The sequence below is a fragment of the Protopterus annectens genome, chromosome 1.part1 (assembly GCF_019279795.1).
Source record: "Protopterus annectens isolate FY-2018-M chromosome 1.part1, PAN1.0, whole genome shotgun sequence".
Classification (NCBI taxonomy): domain Eukaryota; kingdom Metazoa; phylum Chordata; order Ceratodontiformes; family Protopteridae; genus Protopterus; species Protopterus annectens.
The window spans coordinates 1624219390-1624227487 of NC_056726.1; positions in this window are offsets into that span (position 1 = coordinate 1624219390).

The window sequence follows — 8098 nt, forward strand, 5'->3', positions numbered from 1 at the left end:
AATAATTTCCTGTCAATGTAGTTATGTTGGTGGAGCTGAAGAAATCTGCTGCTATCCTGTGTTCATCCTTGGCCACGCCCCCAAATGATTGCATTTCTGACTGCTTGTAGACAGCTTGTAAAATATGTAACTGTATGTCTGCCATTGAGAACAGAACAGTGACAGTTTACAAGCTGATCACTTAATTGGCAGCTTGTAAGCTCTCAAACTTTCTTTACACATTTGAACAGTGAACAGTCAACTTTGCATAATGCAGTTATGTGCTAAGATTTCAAAACTGCATATACTTCCAGACAAACATTGTAAAGCTAATAAATCAAATACATCATCTGGATATTCTTTTCAGTAGCTAGTGCAGTAAAATTCACTTATCAAATAAGGATTTGTACAAATGCTTGGAGCTCCACCATTTGAGATAAACAATTTGATTAAAGTGGCTGGAATGAAATATATTTACAAAACATTTGCATCAATATGTATAACAGGGACATTACATAATGAAGGCTAGCTGCATGTTCGTGGCATGTGGATGGTTTCATGAAAAAAACATTTTCGAAAATATAACCAGGGAATTTAGGGATAAACTTGAAAGAAGAACATATAAATCTGATGGTCAGTACATTTGCTTATATAGATATTTCAGATATTTAGTTATTTTTTATACTTCATATTGCATGTTTCAGACATCATCGTCTAAGTGCCGGTACTCTTGGGAACCCACATTATAATCCAAACATCACATTTTTGGACTTGTGAAATGTTAATACTATTTTAGACCCAGATAAAGGGAATATTGCATAGACAGTGGAGTGTGGACCAATGACATGTATTTGCTAAAAACTGGCAGGTTAAGCCGGCCTTCTTCTCTCTCTCTCACTAGACTAGATAGAATGTGGAAGATTTGTACTGTTATTTGAGCAAAAATATGTTTCAGTGAAATGGAATCTTGTGTCTCATAGGTTCATAGATTCATAGGTGTGTACTAGGTTAATGGCCCTGGAGCCTTTACAAGCCTAACCCATAAGATTACCCTGGCATTGTGCCACCCCACCTTAGTTCCCAGTACCTCTGTTGAGTAGAGCCACTGGAGTGATTCCCGGGGTGAATTTTCTATTTCCCATCTACTCATCAAGATTTGTCTTGAAGAGGGCCAGTGAGGTGCTCTGTTTGACATGTATGGTTAGTCTATTCCATAGCATGGGCAGTCTCTGGGTTATGAATCTGTCCCTCCAGCTTGTTCTGTTGATTGTGGTAATGCGGTTGAGATCTCTGGAGCATGTGGTGTGGAGGGATTGGGATTTCTTTAGATGCAGCATTTCTAACAGAGATGGGTCAGACATGGCTTTGTAAGTGAAACAGAGATTGCCTCTAAGTAGGCAATATGAGATGGAGAATAGTTGGAGTTTTTTGAGTCTGTCCATATAGGACAAGTGTTTAAGGCCTAGGATCCTCTTTGTGAGGTACTTTTGTGGCCTCTCCAGTCATTGCAGGTGTCTAGTGATGTAAATACCAAATGGGGCATTGTACTCAATGATTGGCCTAATGAGGGAAGAGTAGATGGAGACAATGACCTCTTTCTTCCTGGATGCAAAACCCTTAGTAATGAGATGTGCCACATAGAAGGACTTTCTGACCACAGTGGCAATGCAGTGGTCAAAAGAGAGGTTGCTGTCAACCTGTGTTTCCAGATCTCTTATAATGCTTTCTGTGTTCAGTGGACTGCCATCTATGGGGTAATTCATAGGAATTGGGTTTTTCCCAGAGGGGATGATGACAAATTTTTTGGCATTGGGCTTACAGCCGTGGTTCTGACACCAGTCGATGGTCTCAGTGAGGCCTTTCTGTAGGAAGTCAACATCACTTGGGGAGTTAATAATAGCTCCCAACTTGTAATTGTCTGCGAACTTTGTCAGCCAGAGTCCCTTTGTGTTGGTCTGGATGTCAGAGAAGTAGATATCAAACAGGAGAGGAACCAGGACCAAACCCAGCAGGACTCCACTTGTGATTGGTCAGCAGTCTGACTTGGAGTCAGCTACTTTCACACTGTGGGTTCTATCTGTGAGCCAGTTTGCAACCCACCTAGTGATATAGGGGCTGATGCTTAGTTTAGTGAGTTTTTCTATGATTCTTGAGTGGGGAATTGTATCAAAGGCCTTGGCCAGATCAAGGTAGGCTGTATGAACCACCTTGCCTTCATCTACAGCTCTGGTGACTGACCTAAAAAAGTCACCCAGGTTGAGCAGGCATGATCTACCCTTCATCCATTGTTTCAACAGCAGAAAGCAAAGTTGGTCTTGCAAATAAATAGACATCCTAATTTTTTAAGGTCACGAGACTACCGAAAATGCAAGAGTAAACTGGATGAAATGTTTATTATGTACAACACATATATGCTCTGAATGAACATGATATGTTCTGTCTCTAATTTAGTTTCTTCATTGTATGCTGATAAGGTAGAAAAAATGTTAACAAGTCCATCAAAAATCTGACTGCATATGGTTTTCCACTAGACTCATAAACTAACTCCTTCCTCACTTGCATCACTCATAGGTTCATAGGTTCATAGGTAGGTACTAGGCTATTGGCCCTAGGGCCTATATAAGCCTAGCCAAAGGTCCACTGGCTTTCGCCACCCAAGAAAATTATTTTCCTGTGCCACTGTCGAGCAGAGCCACAGAAGTGATCCCCAGGGTGAATTTCCTATCTCCCATCCAATCATCAAGATTTTTCTTGAACAGTGCTAATGAGGAGCTTTGTTTGATATAGATAGGTAGTTTGTTCCACAGTATGGGAAGTCTATGGGACAGGAATCTATCCCTCCAGCATGTTCTGTTTATTGTGGTAACAAGGTTTAGGTCCCTAGAACGTGTAGCTCATACGGATTGGGATTTCTTTAAGTGGAGCATGTCTAAAAGCTTTGGGTTTGACATAGCTTTGTGTGTTAGGCAGAGATCGCCTCTGAGTAGGCGATATACAATGGAGTAAAGCTGCAGTTTTTTGAGACGGTCTGCATAGGGCATCTGTTTGAGGTTGGTAATCCTCTTTGTGAGGTATTTCTGTGGCTTTTCCAGTTATTGTAGATGTCTTGTGAGGTACATACCAAAAGGGGCATTGTACTCTATAATGGGTCTAATGAGTGATGAGTAGAGGGGAACAATGACCTCTTTTTTCCTAGATGAGAATCCTTTTGTGATGAGGTGTGCCACGTATAAGGATTTCCTGACTACTGTGGTGATGTGATTATCAAAGGAGAGACTACTGTCCACCTGTGTCCCAAGGTCTCTTATCACACTTTCGGTGTTAAGTAGACTGCCGCCTATGTGGTAGCTCATGGGTACTGAGTTTTTACCAAAAGGGATGACAATGCATTTTTTGGCATTGAGCTTGAGGCCATGTCTTTGGCACCAGGCATCTGTCTCAGCGAGGCCCTTTTGTAGGATGTCCACATCTTTTGGAGTTTTGATTATGGCTCCCAGTTTGCAGTCATCTGCAAACTTCATTAGCCAAAGACCTTCTGTGTTGGCCTGTACTTCAGAGAAGTAGATACCAAACAGGAGAGGACCCAGGACTGAACCCTGTGGTACACCACTTGTCACTGGTCTGAAGTTAGAGTTGGAGTCTGCTACTTTCACAGTGTGGGTTCTGTCGGTGAGCCAGTTGGCAACCCATCTTGTGACATAGGGATTTATACCTTGCTTAGTGAGTTTATCTATAATTCCAGAGTGGGGGATGGTGTCGAAAGCCTTGGCAAGATCTAGATAGGCTGTATGAACTGCCTTAACCTCATCTACGGCTTTGGTGACTGCTTCAAAGAAGTCTATCAGGTTTAGGAGACATGATCTGCCTTTTACAAACCCGAACTGGGTGGGGTCCTGAGTTTGGAGATTACCAATGTCATTGTTTATAAGTTCCATGATGATACGTTCCATAGCCTTGCAGACCAGGCTCATTAGGCTAATGTGGTGGTAGTTTCCAGAGTCTGTGGCAGCTCCCCCTTTGTGGAGTGGGATAACTGTCGCTGTGTGCCATTTAGTGGGCACATAGCCTGAGGTGAGGCTATGATTGAACATGGTACTTAGGTGGGGTGCCAGTTCGTTCTGTAGTTCATGTAGAACACAGCCTGGGATGTCGTCAGGCCCCATGGATGCTGTGTTCTTTGCTTTGGATAGTGTGTTTTTTACCTGCGCAGCCGTGATTACAGGAACTTTGCATTCTTCTGGTATAGAGATGGGCCCTTTAGGGGATGACAGGGGAGTAAAGTTAGCACTGAACCTATCTGCCAGGATGTTGGCAATATCAGTTGGTTCTGTATATTTAGTGCCATTGTGCTGTAACTCAGAGCAGATCTCAGTGTTGCAATTGAGATTTTTGACATAGATATAGAATGCTTTGTGGTTGTCTTTAGAGTCAGTGGCAATTTTGTTTTCATAACTAGCTTTGGAGGATTTTATGAGGGATCTCAGCTTCTTACTGAGGCTGACCAGGGAGTTTCTCCAATTATGGAATTTTACTCTTTTTTGCAACAGTTTCTTTCTTCTGTTGTAGAGTTTATTTATGGCAGGGACCCACCAGATTGGCTTCCTTTATTTGGAGGATAGCATCTTGGTTCTGTTAGGGATTACACGATCCATGCACTCGTGTAAGTGCTTATAAAGTGCATTTGTGTAGGATTCAGCAGTCATACCTCTATTGTCTATCAGTATGGGTGTCGTGAAGTTTGCCACTTCTGTCTTAAGAAGCGTGAAGTTGGCTTTGGAGAAATTTTTTACTGTGGTTTCCCTAATGGGGGGGGTGGGGGAGGGATGTGGATGTCTAGGGTGATTAGCTTGTGGTTGGATCTCCTTGGACTACATGAAAAGGGACATGGAGGAGCTGTCTGATCTTGTAGCCCAGGCAGGTATGACCCTAGCCCTGAGTAACATTCTGCCATCACCCAGAATGATACCACAGTACAAGGACAAAATGATTGACTTCAGCAATTGGCTAAGCTTCTGGTGTCATTCTAAGGGGATCCAATATCTGTCTGCCTGGGATGACATGATCGACAAACCATGATGCTTTGCCCGAGATGGCCTGCACCTGTCGCCCCTGAGATTCCGGATACTGGCTAAGGCTCTAGCCACCCCTATAGTGCCTTTTTTAGGCAAGGTTCAAATGACAAACTCACCACCCTAACAGGTACAGGCAAGAAGAATCTGAGGGTATTGCTACTCAATGCTAGAAGTCTAAACCTCAAAATGCACTCACACATGGCACTCCTTAAAATGGAAAACATCGACATCTGTGCAGTGACAGAGACCTGGTTCAAGGCTCCAGAGAGTACCCCTGCATTACCAGGCTATAATTCATACCACATCTTTCGGCCACCTAACCTGGATCGAGACACTAAAGGCGGAGGCATGTCCTTATTCATTAAGGATATCCACACCTCCAGGCTAGTTGCTCAGCATAATGCATCCAAGATTATCCAAGTGCAACTAATTCTGGGAAAGACCACAATCCAAATTGTAGCTTGCTACAGATCCCCCACCACGCCCCAGGATTCCCACTCCTCATTTCTTAATACACTGGAAAATATTAGGGTACAACCTAACACCCTGATAATGGGTGATTTCAACTACCCTACCATTAACTGGGAAAACTACTCATGTACCAACTCTTGTGTTCAACGTTTTCTGGAATTCATAAATTCCAATGCCATGGATCAACTTATCTGCACCCCCACCAGGGGCAGCAATATCCTAGACCTGGTTATTACCAACATGGGCATCCTACTTTGACCCTCTGTTCTAATCTGTTGCTTCCCCCTCATTTTAACTACTAAAATTAATTCATGTTTGTTTTTCTACTTTGCCAATAATATTTACATAATGTATTGTCTATGGGATTATCTACCTTTGATGATTCCTTTGCTTGTGAATTTGTTCTATTTTATTTCTTGTGAATTTCTTCATGTGGGTTGTGCCTACAAATGGTCTGTTTTGATCAGTGTGTACTAACCCTGTAAACAAACTAGATACATAAAAAAGTACAGTGCAAAAACAAAGTAATAGGCAGATAAATGTGTATTTATAAAATAAGGCCCACCACATGCAGGGGACAGAGGGAATGAGTAAATAGTGTGGAGTGTTGCTACTAAAATAGGACATATGGTTTAATGGGATATCTCATAATAAATTAAGGCTTTGAAAGTTATTCTTATGCAATATAATATTAATATATACTGTAATGCAGAAGACAAATGTCTTTGGGTAAAAAGTGAAACCATGCTGTATTTCATTGATTATATACGAATGTTCCTTATAAAATGGAAAATAAAAAGAAAACTTTACCTTAATAAATAAATACATGAATAGCCAATCAAGCAGTTTCCCAAACATATACATAAATAAATAAATTACCTAGGCCAACAGAACTTTAAAGTTTGACCAGTAATGGTCCAAAAAAGACTAGTCATGCATGATCAATAGTTATAGATTGTATTTTAGCTTACTTCACCCAAATAGACATATTAGTCCTGCAAAGCTAGACTTACAACAGTAAATAGCATGGTCAGCATTTTCATCCACAGAGAGCTCAAAGTGGCACAACTGTGTGGTAAGTGGCCAACTGCCAATATTTTTAATGTGGGAGCTAATGCTCCTAGTACATCTGAAACTCTGTAATGTGTTTAATATTATTTCCTAGTAACAGTGTTTTCTTGCACATATGCATTGTATGTATGTATCTTTCTTGTACTTTTTTTTATAACATTGTAAGTTTATCTCTGATCTGCCCATGGCTGAAAAGAGTCCGCAAACTTGTCCACTTACTTGGTTAGCAAAAGCAAGTAAATAAATAAAAATTGTATGTTGTAATGCTGTACACATTCCTCTGGATGTATACCACATCTTGAGATAATAATAAAAATAAACATGATGTTTGGCATGCTGGCCACGTGAACATGTTCTGAGACAGTATGTTTGTACGATGTCGACAAATACTTAACCAGGTGTAGATAGACTGTATACAATGAAAGAGAGCAGAAAGGACTCATGCAATGAACAAGCTCATGTCCACATTCGCAGTAGCACATGTGTATCATGAATAATGAACTGTGACACCAGACGAGAATATTTCCATACGTACATCGCTATAGTAATATGCTGCCAATTTATGTACACAGCTTATGTGCATGTGTTGTATGTGTGCCCTCTGTATGCAAGTAAGAATTCATAATGCAGAATGTCTATGTGTGCATGTCGCAGACACACATGAGATTATGTTCATGTGTCATGTTACCTATGTGCTAAATAAAGAGGTCTGTAGTATATGTTTGCTAGTATGGCAAAATGTATATTTAAAGACTAAGACAAGTATCTGTGTTTTTCCGTTGCATTTATAAATTCACAGTATTCATATCCTGTATGTTTAAAGCATTTTAAGGTGGTGCCCAGCATACATTTGAAAAATGAGGAATAAATGTCAGTGTCAGTGAAAAATAACATAATGGGTGTAACTTTAGTGCTATGCACATGGTGTATACTGCTAAATAACTTATGATTTATGACATGCTGCTTGTATTGTTACTACAATATTCATGACGTGTCTAGAAATATAGTGCACACTGTACCTAACTTTTGAGTAACTGATACATTGGAAGTAAAAACATAAACTTCATTTAACCAGCTGTAAATGTCGGCAGAACAAATCACACAAGCAAACATTAACTTGATGTCACATAATTTATGTGGTGCATGCCTTACCTATCACAGTGTGGGTGACTTTAAAGTGTGCATCTTACAACATGTACATGCACAAATTTCCAATACAAACTGTATATGTATATATATATATATATATATATATATATATATATATATATATATATATATCTATACATACAAACTGCATATGTGTATATATATATATATATATATATAAATATATATATATATATATATATATATATATATATATATATATATATGGGAACACTTTATAATCTCGAAATATCTGAAATGTTGAATTTCAGTATCTCGAGACTATAAAGCCGAATGTTGAAAATAGCAAAAGTTCATAATCGTGAATTCGAATATCTCGAATTTGCGGTTATGGA